Source organism: Mustelus asterias, chromosome 9, assembly GCF_964213995.1.
Source record: "Mustelus asterias chromosome 9, sMusAst1.hap1.1, whole genome shotgun sequence".
Classification (NCBI taxonomy): domain Eukaryota; kingdom Metazoa; phylum Chordata; class Chondrichthyes; order Carcharhiniformes; family Triakidae; genus Mustelus; species Mustelus asterias.
In genome coordinates this window covers 28,398,625-28,416,076 of record NC_135809.1, presented here as the reverse complement: position 1 = coordinate 28,416,076, position 17,452 = coordinate 28,398,625, and the positions used below count along the sequence as shown (strand labels likewise).

Below are 17,452 nucleotides of genomic sequence, written 5' to 3'. Positions count from 1 at the left end.
CAGCCAGAAAGTGGTGAATCTCTGGAACTCATTGCCACAGAGGGCTGTGGAGGCCAGGTCATTGAGTGTCTTCAAGACAGAGATAAATACTTCTTGGTCAATAGGGGGATCAAGGGTTACAAGGAGAACACACGCGAATGGGGATAAGAATCATATCAGCCATGATTGAATGGCAGAGCAGACTTGATGGGCCAAACCGCTTACTTCTGCTCCTAAATCTTATGGCCTTATGGATAAGGATAAGAAGAAATTTAGAATCAAAAAAACTTAATTGGAGGAGGACTAATTTTAGTGGGATAAGAACAGATCTGGTCTAGGTAAATTTAAACCAAAGTTTGACTCTAGGTTTGAGGGACTTCCGTCAAATGGGTAAGGAGCTAAGCTTTCTTTCTGTAGAAAAGAGATAAATTGAGAGTAGTTTTGATCGCGATGTTCAAAATCATAAAGGATCAAGACAGCTCAGAGGGAGGGACACCATTCTTATTGGTGGAACAATTGAGAATCATCAATTTAACATGATTGGCAAAAGGACCAGCGGTGAGGACAGTGAAATGCTTTTTAAACAGTGAGTGGTTAAGATCTGGAAAGCACTGTCTGAGAGTGTGGTGAGAAAGATTCAATCCTGGTCCTCCAAAGGAAATTGGATAAGAACCTGATGGAAAAAGAAAAGTTGCCAGCACAATGTGGATAAAGCGGAGATGTGGGAATAGTTGAGTTGCTCTTGCAGAGACCTGACATGAATGTGCAGCTTCCTTCTGTACCACAACCAATTTCCCACTCTATAAAAAGAATGTTAATCTGTTTCTCAACACAGATGCTACCTGACCTGCTGAGTATCTTTTTCAGATGTCCAACATACACAGGATTTTGCTTTTGTATTTCCATTAGGAGTTTACAATCTTTTTTATTGGCTGGGCCAGCATTTATTGCCCATCCCTGATTGTCCTTAAGAAAGTAGTGGTGTGCTGCCTTCTTGAACAGTTCCAGTCCATGTAGTGTAGATAAGTATACCCACAGTACTGTTAGAGAAGGGTGTCCCAGGATTTTGAACCAGTGGTGATGAAGGAATGTTTCCAAAACAAGATGATTAGTGACTTGATTTGATTTGATTTATTATTGTCACATGTATTAACATGCAGTGAAAAGTATTGTTTCTTGTGCGCTCTACAGACAAAGCATACCGTTCATAGAGAAGGAAACGAGAGAGTGCAGAATGTAGAGTTACAGTCATAGCTAGGGTGTAGAGAAAGATCAACTTAATGCAAGGTAAGTCTTGGATGGAAAGTTTCCAACGGTAGTGTTCCCATCCATCTTCTGCCCATGTCCTTCTAGGCGAGTAGTTATGGGTTTGGAAAGTGCTGGTTAAGGAACCCTGGTGAGTTTCTGCAGTGCATATTGTAGATGGTACACACTGTGCATCAATAGAGAAGGAGGTGGATGGGGTACAAATCAAGCAGATGGTGTTGAGCTTCTCCAATGCTGTTGCAGCTGCATTCATCCGGGCAAGTGGAGAGTATTGCATCACACTCCTGACTTGTGCCATGTAGAAAGGGGACAGGCTTTGTGGAGTCAGGAGGTGAGTTACTCGCCACTGGATCCTTCACCTCTGACCTGCCCTTGTAACCACAATAGTTATATGGCTGGTCCAGTTCCATTCTTGGTCAATGGTAACCCCCAGGTTGTTTTACAAGCTGCAAATTCTTGATAAAAATTGTTTGTAAATTCGGTATTCCCTTTTATAAGTCTTACAAGGAAAGACATTTATACACACCATGCATTTGTTATCTGTCTATAACTAGCTAATAATGTCACAGAAGAATAATTTTCAGAATATCTGATGGAATGAAATGTCAAAAAGAGTCAAACAGCATGCTGTAAACCCAAAGATATGTTTCCCACATGTACTTGTGGGCCAATGTGTTATTTTCAATTATTTGGGTATATGATAAACATGCAAGTCAAAGAAGAAATTTATTCATTTATTAAGTGCCCACTTTCTTACATCCAAGTATTAAAATATTTTCAATTAATTGCTCCGATTGTAATTTCACAGGCAATGCTCTGCTGCTTCTGTTAGTATGGTAGGAATTTCATCCAGAAATACAAACCAGTGTGAGGCCTTCAATTGTTTAAGATTGATCAATACTCTGTCCCATCCATTGCATTATGTCTGGTATTTTAATTATACTACCATGCCGATGAGAAAGCTCCCAGGAGGATTGGTTGGCATAATTAACAGGGTAGTGGACCATAAGGTAGGATCCCTGCACTTGATCAGTGAGTTCCAAGACTTCATTTCCTTACAGCTGGCGAACTATTTCTTATTCCCCACAAAGCAAATCTTGTTTGAAGATTGGGTATTGCTGAAACCCTCAGGCAAATACAGAAGCTTGGGTGGATGGGGTATGGGCCAGTTGAGCAACTGTGTCAGAAGGGGGTTGACTAGGATAAGATAAATGAAGCCAGGGATTTCAAACTAGTGGTCACTTCTTCGCTTTGACTGTGGTGACCAGGCAGTAACCCAAAATTCATAAGCATGAGCATTTCTTTTACATTAACGGATGTTCTGACTTTAACATGATAGAATGAGACACATAAAATTCAGGGGCCACTGCTTGGTGGGAGGGTACTTTCGAGATCCATGTTTTAGCTTTCAGAAAGAATTCAAACACACTGGGAATATTTCCAATTTAAGTTTACGTGGGTTGGTTATTACAGGAAGGCCAGTTGTATCAACTGAAACAAGTAAATCTGATTTTAACTGCTTGTCAGTATTCTCACATGCATTGAAGTAAAGTATTTTAAAACGTTTTTTTACGCAGAGGGTGGTGGCTGCCTGGAACTCGCTGCTGGGGGAGGTAATGGAAGCAGATACGGTAGTGACTTTTAAGGGGCGTCTTGACAAATACATGCATAGGAAAGGAATAGAGGGATATGGTCCCCGGAAGAGTAGGGGGTTTTAGTTCAGTCGGGCGGCATGGTCGCTGCAGGCTTGGAGGGCCGAAGGGCCTGTTCCTGTGCTGTAATTTTCTTTGTTCTTTGTTCTAACTCATGCCATGCATCATCCCACCAATTGTTTAAGAGATCCACATTTGCAAAACATATGTGTCGAAGAAACAAATATACACTCAAAATCACAAAATATTCCCTGGGATACACCATCGAACAAGTAGATAAAAGTCATTTTGAATCAGCAGAACTAAATTGCCACTGAAGGTATTTATGGCAGACCTAAATTTGTAACGCCAGCACACAGAGGAACTCTTCACCCCAAATGTATTCACCAATGATATAATGCTTATCTCCATTTTACAGTGATCCACTGACGCAAGAGTTAAAAAAAAACATCAAATAAACCATGCCCTCTCTATTTCTAAAACATTGGATGCCCTTGTATATTCAGCCTGAGAATGTGTGTGTTAGACTTTCTGCTTTGTTCCACGGTTGAAAAGATAAACATTTTGCGCTGGGTGTTAACTGACAGCCAATGTTTCTGGAGTACTCAGATCATAAGAGCTGCCCTAAAAAAGACACAGCCAGGATCAGAGGTCCAAATAGGTCAAGGCTACTCTTTGACTATAAAAAGATTTTCTTCATGGCATTTACACACAAAGGCAGGAATGTGAAGGCTTAAATAACAAGGTCAAGAGATACTTCATGGTCCACAATATATGAGAGCATCTAAATTAATCTTACTTTCTCAATGCCTTGGAAAGATAATATGTCTTCATATACTTTGTAAAAGTACCAAGAGTACAGAACAGCGCTAAAGTCCAATTATAGATATTAAACAAGAGAGCCATTTAGTAAGGAACATCCTAACACGTTTTCAAAGGAGCACAGAATTGTTGTAGCATAGAAGGAGAATTTCAGAAAAGTTGTTCCCATTAACTGATGGTATAAGGATTTAAGGTTTTGTGCAGAAGATGCAGAGGGGGTGCGAGGAAGATATTTTTAATGCAGTAGGTGGTAATGATCTGGAACCTTGCTGCCTACAAGGGTGATGAAAGTGGAAATTATGAATGGTTTCAGTGGGGAATTAGATCAGCACTTGAGGGAAATAAACTCGCAGGGCCAAGGGCATAGAGCAGGGTAATGGGATTGATTGGACTGCTCTACAGTGGGCCTGCATGGACTCAATGGGCTGAATAGCTTCCGACTGTAATAACTCTATGACTCTAGATGAGCCGCCTGAAAATTAATCTGAGTACATAGTGCAGAGAAGCAAACCAGCAAACTGAGTACAGGCAGACTAGCACCACCGCTGGAATGAGATAAAGAAAGGCAGTGTGGTGGCACAGTGGTTAGCACTGCTACCTCATAACTCCAGGGGCCCAGGTTCGATTCCTAGCTTGGGTCACTGTGCGGAGTCTGCACGCTGTCCCCGTGTCTGCATAGGTTTCCTCCAGGTACTCCGGTTTCTTCCCACCGTCTGTAAGACGTGCTGGTTAGGTGCATTGGCGGTGCTAAATTCTCCATCAGTGTACCCAAACGGGCTCCGGAGTGTGACAATTAGGGGATTTTCACAGTAACTTCATTGCAGTGTTAATGTAAACCTACTTGTGACACTAATGAATAAATAAAATGAACCCAACACCCTATGCTTAATCTTAGATTTCCAAACTTTGACCACCTATGTGGGAAATGTCGCCAGCCAAACAATGGATATTTTAAAAGTCAAATCAATCTTTTACTGTTCACAATCTCATTAAATATTAATATTGTCATTTTGCTATCAACAATAAAAGTAAATCCTAAAGGGCACACTTGTAATTTTTAATACTTTAGAAATAGTTGGGTAACAATTTGAACCAAGATGAATCACTATCGAGTATTCACCAATTATAATTACAGGCTAGGAATTTGTAAATAAGATTACAGTTTAAAAGGCCAGTCTATATGATTTCTGGCCAGACTGACTAATTGAAGAATGCCTTTATTCCTTAATTAAAATTACCAATTATGCGATATAACTAAGTTTTATGTGGAATTCAATCAATGCGTGGCAGTCATAATTTGCAATGTTAGTCGTAAAATTAGATCAAGTGTGACCTGGTACAACATTGTACTGATCGTATTGATCAACATAAATGTAATAGATGAATAGTTGCACAATAGGTCAGCTTTTCACAGTCACAGAAACTTAGACGGCCTGACTGAGGACGCTTGCTATTTAATTGCCTTAATTTCCCCTTGCTCCAGCTAACAAAGTGTAAGCCGAAGATGAGACAGAGCTGATTAACTCAGGGGAGCGAGGGGAAGAAAAGAGACACAGAAAAAAAGAGAAACACAAGTTCTCTCTCCCAGTCGGAACCATGAGCCTAAAGCTGCACTCTACAGGAGCATTTATTTAGTCTAAAATTCTCACAAAATAACTTAAACAATCAGCTTCTGATTCCCTTTTAATTATTGAGAAGTAAAGGTTGTTGAAATTGCTTTCAATTAGAGCAATATGTTATGCAAGTAACTGACTAGGAAGTACAAACTCTAGTTTGGCTAAAAGCTATTGTTCCAGTCACTCTCACGGGACACCAGCTCCCTTAAAACATCTAGGATAAAGATTAGTCGACTGTTGTGAAATCTTAGTCTGCGCGTTATAGGAACGTAGATTAAATCTAATGTAGGGCTGGGTTCAAAGCCCCTGAAGAGCATGGACACGTCGATCTTCCTCATTAACCTCCAGGAAACTAATATTCAGCGGCACGGTGGCACAGTGGTTAGCACTGCTGCCTCACAGCGCCAGGGACCCGGGTTCGATTCCCGGCTTGGGACTCTATCTATCCGGAGTCTGCACGTTCTCCCGTGTCCGTGCGGGTTTCTTCCGGGTGCTCTGGTTTCCTCCAACAGTCCGAAAGACATGCTGATTAAGTTAATTGGCCATGCTAAATTCTCCCTCAGTGTACCCGAACAGGCACCGGAGTGTGGCGACTAGGGGATTTTTACAGTAACTTCATTGCAGTGCTAATGTTAGCCTACTTGTGACACTGATAAAGAAAATATTCTCACTAGATCACCAGGATTGTCCAAGAAGATGCATACAGTACCAGGAAAATACACAGTTACACTGCAGGTGTTGACATTCCATTACAGCACTGGTTCCAAGAAACAAAAGATGTTCTGACCCAAAACAAGATTTTACTTCACTGACAATTCCTACCTGGAATCACAGACAAATGCAAGAGTATTGGTACAAAGGCCCATAGTTGTCTAATCCCTGAACATCTGTTATCATTCTTGGTAAAATCTTGGTCACTGAAGCACTTAAGTCACAAGAAAGTACTGAGTAAGATCCTCTGTTGAAGCTGAAGCAGGAAGAGACAGTACCTAATCGACTTGTTTACAGTACTAGTGAGAATTCTGGTGCTTTTGCTTTGAAAAGTGCTGAAATCATTTGTTCGACCCTTGTGCAATCAGCATGATTATGTCATAGTGCTGAATATTATGACTGGGGGAGGGAAAAACTGAAGAGATTAGAAAAAAAATGTAAAATGTGGATGGGAGACTTTTTCAAACTCCAGTTGCTTTGAAACTACATTGAATTTACTCTCGCTATGACAGAAGTTGTCAAGTCATGGAGCTTAAACATATTTAATTCAAATCTAATCATTTTACTTTTGAAGTAAAGTGATTTGAGTAATGCTGATGCACAATTTGTCAGATGTTTTCATTTGAATAGTTTAACACACTAAGGGTAGGATTTTATGGTCTCGTTCGTCCCGAAACCCTAAAATCCCACCTGAGGTCAACGGACCTTTCCATTGTCCGCCCCTTGCCCGCTCTGTTTCCCGTGATGGGTGGGGTGGTAAAATTCCAGCCTATAATGTCTTTTTTACAAAATAATTGTATTAAAAGTTAGCAGCTTGTGAGAAGCATTCTGTTTTAGGAACTTAACTAAGTAGTACTTCTCCATTTTTAACATCACTTCTGAAAGAAAAACACTGCTCGAATTAACTTCAATTACTATCAAGCTAGAATCTACATATATCCATGGCCTGAATTTTCAAAATGGTGGGCGGGGTGGGGGGGCTGCTGCTGGTTCCCTGAGAGGAATCAGATTGAATGGCAGCTCTCCAATCCCTCCAGGAACAGCGCTGCAGTGGCCAGAAGAGGCACTTCAGCAAGCTGCCTGGAACTCAGTACTTGGGCACTGGAGGAAGGGTAAGTGTCATGGGCCCCTGGATAAGGAAAGCCTGGGGGGAGGAGTTCACCAAGGAGGGGGGGATAGCAGTCCTGGAAGATAGGCCTGTGGGAAGGCTGAGGAAGAAGGTCCCCAGGGGGTTTCTGATGGAGGCATTCCTTCCCCCCCACCCCCCCCCCCAACCCCCCCCCCCCAACCCCCCCCCCCAACCCCCCCCCCCCAACCCCCCCCCCCAACCCCCCCCCAACCCCCCCCCCCAACCCCCCCAACCCCCCCAACCCCCCCAACCACCTTCCCATCCGAGGTCAAATTCTGTTCCTTTTCGGGTTTGCTGTCCTGATCTGTCATCCAACCATCAGCCTAAAAATTGAGGCTCAGCAAGTAAAGCTCCTTAAGTGGCCACTTAAGGGTCTTAATTGGGGCAAGCATGGGCTTCCCATCCAAGGCCCTGGAAATTGTAACCGGGTTGAGACAGGTGGGATCCCAGTGGGAATCCCATCCATGCAATTTCACGCAGACCCGCACCCCCCCTCCCCTCCCACCTAGAACCTGCCTAGGGGAGGGTAAAATTCAGGATCATGTTCTTAAGGGACCTTGCATCCCAACCCAACATTTGATTTAATCTATGTTTCTGTAAGGCACAGAATAATATTTCTCAACATTTATCTAACCTTTACCCTATTTGTCTTCAGGGAGCTAGTGTCTTTGTGACAATAACTGGAACAACAGCATTTTGTCGAGCTAGAGTATTTACTTCCTACTCATTGACATGCATGTATCCCTGCATTGACATGTCGCCTTCAGGCAAAAGAAACATGTCCAGGCATTGCACCTTTGCTGAATTCAACAAAAGCATGGGGGAAACATATCATCTTCATCCATTTCCCATGGCAACGTCTCAACCACTCAAAGCCGACTCGCCAACCAATCAACATCCTTTTCTTGTGAAGGGGCAGCACGGTGGCACAGTGGTTAGCACTGCTGCCTCGCAGTGCCAGGGACCCGGCTTCAATTCCAGCCTCGGGTCACTGTCTGTATGGAGTTTGCACATTCTCCCCGTGTCTGCGAGGGTTTCCTCCGTGTGCTCCAGTTTCCTCCCACAGTCTAAAGATGTGTGTGTTAGGTTGATTGGCCGTGCTAAATTGACTCTAGTGTTAGGGGGATTAGCAGGGTAAATATGTGGGGTTACGGGAACAGGGCCTGGGTGGGATTGTGGTCGGTGCAGACTCGATGGGTCAAATGGCCTCTTTCTGCACTGTAGGGATTCTATTATTCTATGATTCTCGGTATAAATTATTGCTCCCTTTAAAATTTGGTATTCTTGCACCTGTCTTGATAAATGCAAGACAAGAAACATTTTGACCGTATGTCTTTTTCTCAGCGATACTATTAAAATTGTTACTATTAATAAGATATGCCTTGCAGAGGTCCGTACATCACAGCAGCTGAAGATTTATTGTTTCTGCCACCACCAGAAGGTCATTTTCTGCACTTAAACACATCAGCACCGAGAATAATCTTCTGCTGATGGAGGGCACAAGGAATCTTCAGATGTTATAAAGCGTAGACCTCTGTATATGTCTATCCAAGTAAATACTAACAACCCTCTACTGATAGGTGTAGAATGAAAGAATGTTTTGGAAATCACGAACAAGTGCAACTAATTCAATGTGACGCCATTCTTTCATCACAGCGGCAACTACTCAGACAGAAAGACTTAATGCAGATTAAATCAATAATGGTCCAATACACCATTACTGGAGATGTGCTGAACTCTTGAAGGTCTATTTGCTGGAATGGTATTATGGAAAAAAAATAAACTTTGTTTAAGTCAGTGATTAAGATCATTAAGCTGGTATTTCAGAATTCTGCCTCGGTATAGCTTTAACCCCTTAGCAGCCAGTACTGAACATTAAGTGTGTGTGCTATTCCAAAGAGCAGTACATAGATTCTTGCAAAGGTTAGTGTCTATTTCGTACACTACGCCAGTGATTACACTTCAAAATCACTTCATTGGTTTCAAGATACCTTGGGTCAGGGGGCTGGCGTGAAGTCAAGTTTGCACTTCTGTGTCCCTGTCATCAGATTGATAAGATATTTTGGTGATCGATTGCTTTTCTCATTGTCTCCAATCTACCATCAAGTGCATGCATGTCAAAGTCATCATTATTCTCTTCATTTATCATTCTAAATCAAAAAACACCCTCTCTCGTACTAGCAAGAAAATTCCATTTGACTTCAATCAGCCAAATTACCAAACCTGTGTTTCCACATTGTGGCAATCTCTGGCTCCAAGATCTTTATATGGAACCTTAGATAAAAGTGCATCAAGTCTAAAAAATGAAAAGCTAGTCAGTTGTTGGGACCTGGCTAAGTACATTCGATGCACCGGAAGGTAATTGTGGAGGGAAGAATAGAGTCTCCAAAAGTTACGGGAGGCATTTAACACCTTGCACCCAGCAGAAACGGGGCAGAATGGATGTTGACGCTGAGTGGGTCTTCTCAACAAAACAATCGCACCAAATTATATTCAAACTGAGCCTTTATGTAGTAAAACAATCTAAGATGTTTCACAGGAATGGTATCAGACAGAATCTGACACCAAGCCACATAAGAAAGTGTTAGCAAGGATGGCTAAGAGCTTGGTCAAAGAGCAATACCACTAAAGATTGTTTATGAAACATGATGGCCATGTTGGAAAGCAAAGAACTTCCTATGACATCCAAGGTGGCATCTGTTCAAATGATGCCACCCTCGAAAATAATGCTTCTGACATGTCTGCCTTATTTTTTTAACCGAAGTTTCCCTCCCTCTGTGGCTGACAGGACACTCAACTGGGTCCAATCCATCTCCCACACCTCTGCCCCTCACCCCTTATCCTCTCTCCCAGAACTATGATAGGGTCCTCCTTGTCCTCACATGTCACCCACCAACCTCCGCATTCAAAGGTTCATCCTGCGCCATTTCCACCAACTCCAGCTTGATGCCTCCACCAAACACATCTTCCCCATGCCCCCATCAGCATTTCGCAGGGACTGCTCCCTCCGTGATACCTTGGTCCATGTCTCCATCACCCTCCAACTCCTCATCCCCTGCTCATGGCACTTTCCCTTGCAATCGCAGAAGGTGTAACACCTTCCCCTTTACCTCCCTGCTTCACACTGTTCAAGGCCCAAAACACTCCTTTCAGGTAAAGCAACATTTCACTTGCACCTCTTTCATTTTGGCCTCCTGTATTCACTGATCTCACTGGGGAGACTCAATCTAGACTGGGTGATCACTTTGTGGAATATGTTCGCTCCATCCGCAAGCTATGATCCCAACGTCCCTGTCGCTTGCCATTTCAACTCAGCATCTTGCTCTCATGCCCACATGTCCATCCTTGGCCTGTTGCAAAGTTCCATTGAAGCCCAACACAAACTGAAGGAACAGCACCTCATCCTCTGATTAGGCACACTACGTGCCTGGTTTTATCATCATGTTGTGCCCATTTTCAGGCGCAAAAACTTGATAAAGTCAGGTGTTAGTAGTGCAATCCGGGCCCACCTCTGTGCTGGTTCCCCCTTTACCAAGGCCCGAAAATGGCCGAGATCGGAACTGTGCCCAAAACGGGCGCGACAGCCATTTAAATGCATTTGCATGCATTTAAATTGACTTAATCGGCTGCACGTCCAACCTTACCGGCCCCCTCCCTTTAGCACCACATTCGCCCATCCAGAATTGGCACGAAACAGACATGCTCCATAAAAGTCCGATTCGGGCGCTCCAATTAGTGAGGAGGGAAGTGCTGAGCGTCCGATGGTTCTTTGCTTGAGATCGGTTGCGGGGAGGGGCGGGGGGGTTCTTTGCTTGAGATCGGTTGCGGGGAGGGGGGGGGGGTGGCGGGGGGAGATGGATCCGACAGCTCCCTGCTTGATCAGTGGGATGGGGGGGAGGTCCGCTGCCACTCTGCCTGAGATCAATGGGAGGAAGGGGGGGTTCCGCTGCCTGTTCTGAGGTGGTCCCACACGCGCTCTGCCTGGAAAAATTATCAGCAATTCCAAATCATGCTGCACAAGCCTGTAGGTGGGGCTTAAGGCTCCCAAAATCCTGCAGCTCCGATTGGCGCCTCCAACTGCGCATGCGCAGAAAAAAAAGATAGAATGTTGCTCCCCTGCCACATTCCTCCCGGGCCGGATAGTGCCTCCCCCTAGCCCCCACAGACATTGCCCCACCCCCACAACATTACTGACCCCCTTATCCAACCTCTCCCCCACCACCCAGACAGATCGCGACCCCATCCCCCCTTCTCCCCACTGATCTCAGGCAGAGTGGCAGTGGACCCCTTTCTCCTCCACTTATCTCAGGCAGAGTGGCAGTGGACTCTCCCCCCACCCCCACCCCACTGATCTCAAGCAGAGAGCCGTCGGATGCTAGACACTTACCTCTTCACTAACTGGAGCGCCCGAATCGGACTTCTATGGAGCATGTCTGTTTCGCGCCGATTCCAGATGGCCAAATGCGGTGGTAAAGGGGGAAGTGCCAGTAAAGTTGGGCGTGCAGCCCATTAAGTCAATTTAAATGCATGCAAATGCATCTAAATAGCCGTCGCGCCCGTCTCAGGGGCGGTCCTGATCGCGGCCATTTTTAAGCCTTGGTAAAGGGGGAACTGGCGCGGAGGTGGGCGCGGATCGTGCTTCTCATCTTATGCCTGACTTTACCAAGTTTGTACACCCAAAAACAGGCGCAACGCGATGGTAAAATCGGGCCCTTCGTGTCTCACCTGACATTTATATTAATCATAGTTCACGTATACAGGACTTTGGTCCAGCAACAGTGAAGGAACAGTGATATAGTTCCAAGACAAGATGGTGCATTGCTTGGAGGGCAATTTGGAGATGTTGGTGTCCATTATCTGCTGCCCTTGTCCTTCTAGGTGACCGATGTTATGGATTTTGGAAGGTGCTGTCAAAAAAGTCTTGGTGAGTTGCTGCAGTGCATCTTACAGATGGTACACAATGCTGCCACTGTGCGACAGTGGTGGTGGGGGGGAGTGAAGTTTTAAGGTTGCGATGAGGTGCCAATCAAGTGGGCTTCTTTGTTCTGAATGTTGTTGAGCTTGGTCGTAATTTTGAAGCTATACTTATCCAGACAGGTGGGGAATTTTTCACCTCTCCCAATCTGTGTCTTGTAGATACTGGACAGGCTTCAGGGAGTGAGTTACTCACTCATGGAACATTGGTCATCCAATGACAGGCACCCTATCTGTCACTGGCAAAGCATGCCCAATTGGCCCACTAGGAATGAGATATTGTTCTGGGAGACTGCAGATGTCAGCAGTGACCTGCTGTGAAAGTTTGAGTCTCCTGAGGCCCTGGTGCCACATTTCGTGGCAGATGATCCTGTAACCCTTTCACTGCAGGTTTCACCTCCTCCCAACAGGATCTCAATGTTCATCCCATATGCCCTGTGAGTGGACATTTGACTGAGGAGAAGTGGCTGCTGGGACATGGCTGAGGAGAAGTGGCTGCTGGGACATGGCTAAGGAGAAGTGGCTGCTGGAACATGGCTAAGGAGAAGTGGCTGCTGGGACATGGCTAAGGAGAAGTGGCTGCTGGGATATGGCTAAGGAGAAGTGGCTGCTGGGACATGGCTAAGGAGGAAGCAGCTGTTGCTACTGGTGCAACTGTTATTGTTTATAGTGTTGTTTTTCTTATCCCTCATCAGAGGTGGAAGGTGGAGCTGTGAAACCTGCTCCCATGTTGTGATGAAGGCAGGCAGTGGGAAAGTGCCACTGAGTGAAGTGCTAGATAGATCTTCGAAGAAGTTGGAAATCACCAGTGGTAGCACTCCCTGAGAGAAGAAGCGCTTTGAACAGCAACCTCTTTCCTGGACAAGGCTGGAACTCTTCAGTTTCACTGATCAAAGCCAGCTTATAAGTTTCACTGAAACAGCTCCTCACTGTGGATCTGTCATGGTGACCTTGAAGAGTAGCTGCAAGGTTAGGAAATAGGTACTCTAGCTGTTTCATCCAGAACTGAGGGTAAACCATACTTAATGAGCTATTTGAATATCTTAATTACTTACCTTCCAAGTGCAGAGGTGCTCCCCCCCCATCACCCAGGTGAAACCCGGAAAAGAGTGGGATGCTGTCGGGATCATGCAATTATACACACAGCATCATCCATTCTATGCATTAGATATCTATTACAGGGAAGGGGTATTTGACACCACTTGAAGGCAGCCAGCACTCCCTTAAAGGGGAGGGACATTCTGGACATTCTGGCTACAGATAACAAGGGAACACATGAAGGGAGAAAATGCTGAAACAAGAGCTGAAGGAGCATCAAGGTTCAGGGATGCTGCCTTGGAGATACAGGCGATGGAAAGGTGGGATGTTAGGGGGGACCTTGCTCGGGTGGGGGGACCATGCAGGGAGGTGGGGGGGAGAGTTGGGGAGGGTGGAGGCCTTTTCAATCTTGATGGCAAGAAACCCTTGCAGGTATTAACTCCATTGACAATGGAAAGAGGTGGCATAGGATGTGAAAGGTGTTTTGTACCCAGGGCGTTGCTAAAATATAGAAGAGATTTATGATCACAGTGGGTAGGGCAAAATAAGAATACTGCTCTCCTATGCTCTGCTCACATCTCCAGCACCTACAGCTTCATTAATCATGAGACTCACACCACTCAAGATTACCCATTCCCTGATTCCCTTCAATATCCTACAATCACTGCACCACACCTCACGACACCCCTTCTTTACACTTGCACACTCACCATTATTAGAACCCGCATCTATCCACACCTCACATCTCATGCATTGTCTGCCTGTTCTTTGACCGCAGGCACAGTCTCAAGTGCCTCACACAATTCTCACCAGTACACTCCTGTCACCTGGAATCTAAAGAGGGCCTGTAGCCCTTGTAATAGTCACAGACAGCTACAGACAATACAGGGGAAGTGATGGCCGAGTGGCATTATCGCTAGACTATTAATCCAGAAATTCAGCTAAAGTTCTGGGGACCTGGGTTCGTATCACGCCTTGGCAATTGGTGGAATTTGAATTCAATAAAAAATATCTGGAATTAAGAATCTACTAATGACCATGAAATCACTCTCGATTGTTGGAAAAACCCATCTGGTCACTAATGTCTTTTAGGGAAGGAAATTTGCCGTCCTTACCTGGTCTGGCCGACATGTGACTCCAGAGCCACAGCAATGTGGTTGACTCTCAACTGCCCTCTGAAATGGCCTAGCAAGCCATTCAGTTCAAAGGCAACTAGGAATGGGCAATAAATGCTGGCCAGCCAGCAACGCCCATGTCCCACAAATGAATAAAAAAATGCAACCACATTTTTAGAGTTTCTTCATTAAATTAATCTATAACCATTTATCTGGATACTATTTTACCTCCATATTCCTCTGATACAGGTTTTTTAAAATCGTTTTACAACAGTTCAGTGGGAATGGCGAATTTGAATCTCTCTTTGGTGGGATGTGATGGTGTGATACCATAGCACGCAGCTCAGGCCAGCAGATCTATCTGAGACTGCACGTGGAATGTGGCCACTGTTTTCCTGAACTACCCTGTGTGAAGCCACCTGACCACTGTCTAAGTTAAAAGAGCTTTGAGAATCCTGCTGAAAGTTTCAACTACAATTAGGCATCACGATAGACTTTACACCAATGCCAGAAATCGCGGATACCTGAGTTATAAAAAAGAGTGAAATCAATGCAAGATCAGGAGCTGAAATAGTATTGGACGCAATGATGGAAGAAAATCTATACAAGGAGCCAGGATAGTAAGAGTCATATTTCTAATGCATGGTATAAAATGTATCTGCAATTAGAGGTATTATACAATCATATTGGGAAGGATCAGTTTCCTAGTGGAAAATAGTGTTATTGGAGAATGTTTTCAATTTAAATGAAAATATCCATGAATAAACAAACAGCTGATCCTTTTTTGTAAATCTCTGCAAATGTTTAAACTGTTTTAAACAATTTGAAATGCACAATTATTTTGAATAGCCTTTATCTTCTTGTCCTACAGCAGTGAAAACACAAAACAAGTTCTTCAAATGGTTAAAGTTTATTTATTAGTGTCATAAGTAGGCTTACATCAGCACTGCAATGAAGTTATTGTGAAAATCCCCCAGTAGCCACACTCTGGCGCCTGTTCGGGTATACTGAGGGAAAATTTAGCATGGTCAATGCACCTAAGCAGCATATCTTTCAGACTGTGAGAGGAAACCAGAGCACTCGGAGGAAACCCACGCAGACACGGGGAGAACGTGCAGAAGTACTTTGGGATGTCCTAAGGTTGGGAAAGATGATACATAAATGCAATACTTTTCTTTCCCCCCTTAGTGAATAATTGTAAGCGTAGGAAATCTAAAATTAAAATTATGGAGGAGCAGCTTAGACAGTGATTATTTTATTTAAATAAACTTTTATTTCCAGATAAGTCTTTTCACAGAGTTCTTACCCAAAACCTTCCTTTTATCACCCTTGATAATAAAAAGTGTAAATCTAATCAATTTGATGACAATCAAAGCCTCCTAACTGACTTATAGTTTTTATTAAGATATTGCTTTCTAAGCTACGGAGTATGCTTAATAGAAAAAAGGGTCAGCCATTATTAAACTGAAACCAATGGATTTTGTTTCATGCACCAGTTCCTTGATAACGGCATCAATTTGTGTTACTTATCAGTATTAAGATTAGTTTGAAAACTGCAACTGTTCAGATTTCCACATTCACACTCGGGTATGAAATAACCTCTCGCTATTGCACTTAACCACTAACCCACAAGAGGCATTGCAAAATGAGCAACTGCAAAACTGTTCGCTGACACACATCACACACAGCGTTTTTTTGCAAGACAAGCACAAATGATAAAATGCTGAGATCCGCTTGAAATCCAAGCTCATCTTAAAACTATGTACTATTCGGAAATTAATTATAAATCATTCCTCGATACATCGTACATGCCATTTGCACGATAACAGATAGTTTATTTTAAAAGCATCCAGTTATCCCTGGAGACTTATAAATTAGTAAAGATTGGCTCACAGTGATTTTTTTAAAAAGTGTAAAGAAGCTCTTGGCACAGTACCTACCTGCCCATACCAGCTGTATTCCAACATCATTAAATTTAGGAAATCTTGACTAAGATAAATGGCCGTAGTTTAGCGGTCTAACTTGCAGAGAGATTCAAAAATCACTGTTAAGCGACCGTGTTACCTTTCAAACATACGCAGTCAGACCTATACCTACTACTTAGCCACAAGTACAGCCACAATCAGAGCTTTGTTGGAGTGTTGGAATCTTAGTACTTAAACCTGTTGATAATGAACCTGAACCCATTATTTTGAGTCAATGAATTGAAAGAAATAGGGCAAAGAATGAAATCCACAGGGCCAATTACCAACATTCTTTGATGTATTACTTGCTAGGACTCACCAAATCACTTTGTGTCTTTGTCCTGATCCCCTCTGTTATTCATTAATTATTCTGAAAGGGTTAGAGTTCGAACAGCTAATTGCATGGACACTCGTACTTGGTAGGGATTCTTCCAAGACTGACACTTTCCCCAACTGTGCCCAGCCACCTTGTGCTATGCCAATTAATCCAATTCTTGGTGTTTTTTTGTACGCCATCCCAAGTTCTTTTCTAATCTCTGCTCTAAAGTTTCCTTTAGGTCGCCTGCCGCAATGTGGAGAGGAGGGGATTTGAGGCATTGCCTGTGGGTCTGCTTTGCGGTGGAATTCTTCCTCACCAGTGGAGGCCATTGGCCACTGGCCCTGGACTGCTCATCCTCTGCACAATGTTAGGGCTCCAACTGCTCGGCTTTCTCCTTGCGCAAATGGATCGCTACATTCATTGTCAATATTCCCGAACAATGGATTCAATTGTGTAGAACTCAATATTCCTAGTTCACTAAACTAACCCTTTCAAGTTTTGAGTGGAAGAGCTCAATTTCTGACACTTATGATTTTAATCTCATTTTTTTCCTGAAATGCTGTTATGCAAAAAGATGTTACTAATCCCGTATAAAGCTTGGATATGGTTCAAGTGCTTGATTGCAATCCGAGATCATCCTTGTATAATTATGCTGCAGACTTCTGTCTACATTCAAAAATGCAATCGTTGCAAAATGGAAATTGTCTGATGTGTTTGAATAAGAGGAGTTCCCCTATATCCTAAACAGATAAACCAACTTTATGAGGCAGATTGGATAAACTTCCCTTGAGTGTCTTTGTGTTTTGAAGGGTGAGGGGCGATCTAATTGAGGTGCTTAGGATGGTAACAGGATTCAATAGGTAGATA

General features: G+C 43.7%; 1 protein-coding gene across 1 annotated transcript in view; it reads right to left on the bottom strand.

Moving 5' to 3' along the window:
• The window catches only part of tfec (transcription factor EC), an 81,451-nt gene extending 75,226 nt beyond the window's left edge, over nt 1–6,225 (bottom strand). The window contains exon 1 of the mRNA XM_078221169.1: nt 6,158–6,225. The gene's annotated coding sequence lies outside the window, so the exon portion shown is untranslated. The remainder of the gene's footprint in view (nt 1–6,157) is intronic.
• Nucleotides 6,226–17,452: the final 11,227 nt, after the last annotated feature.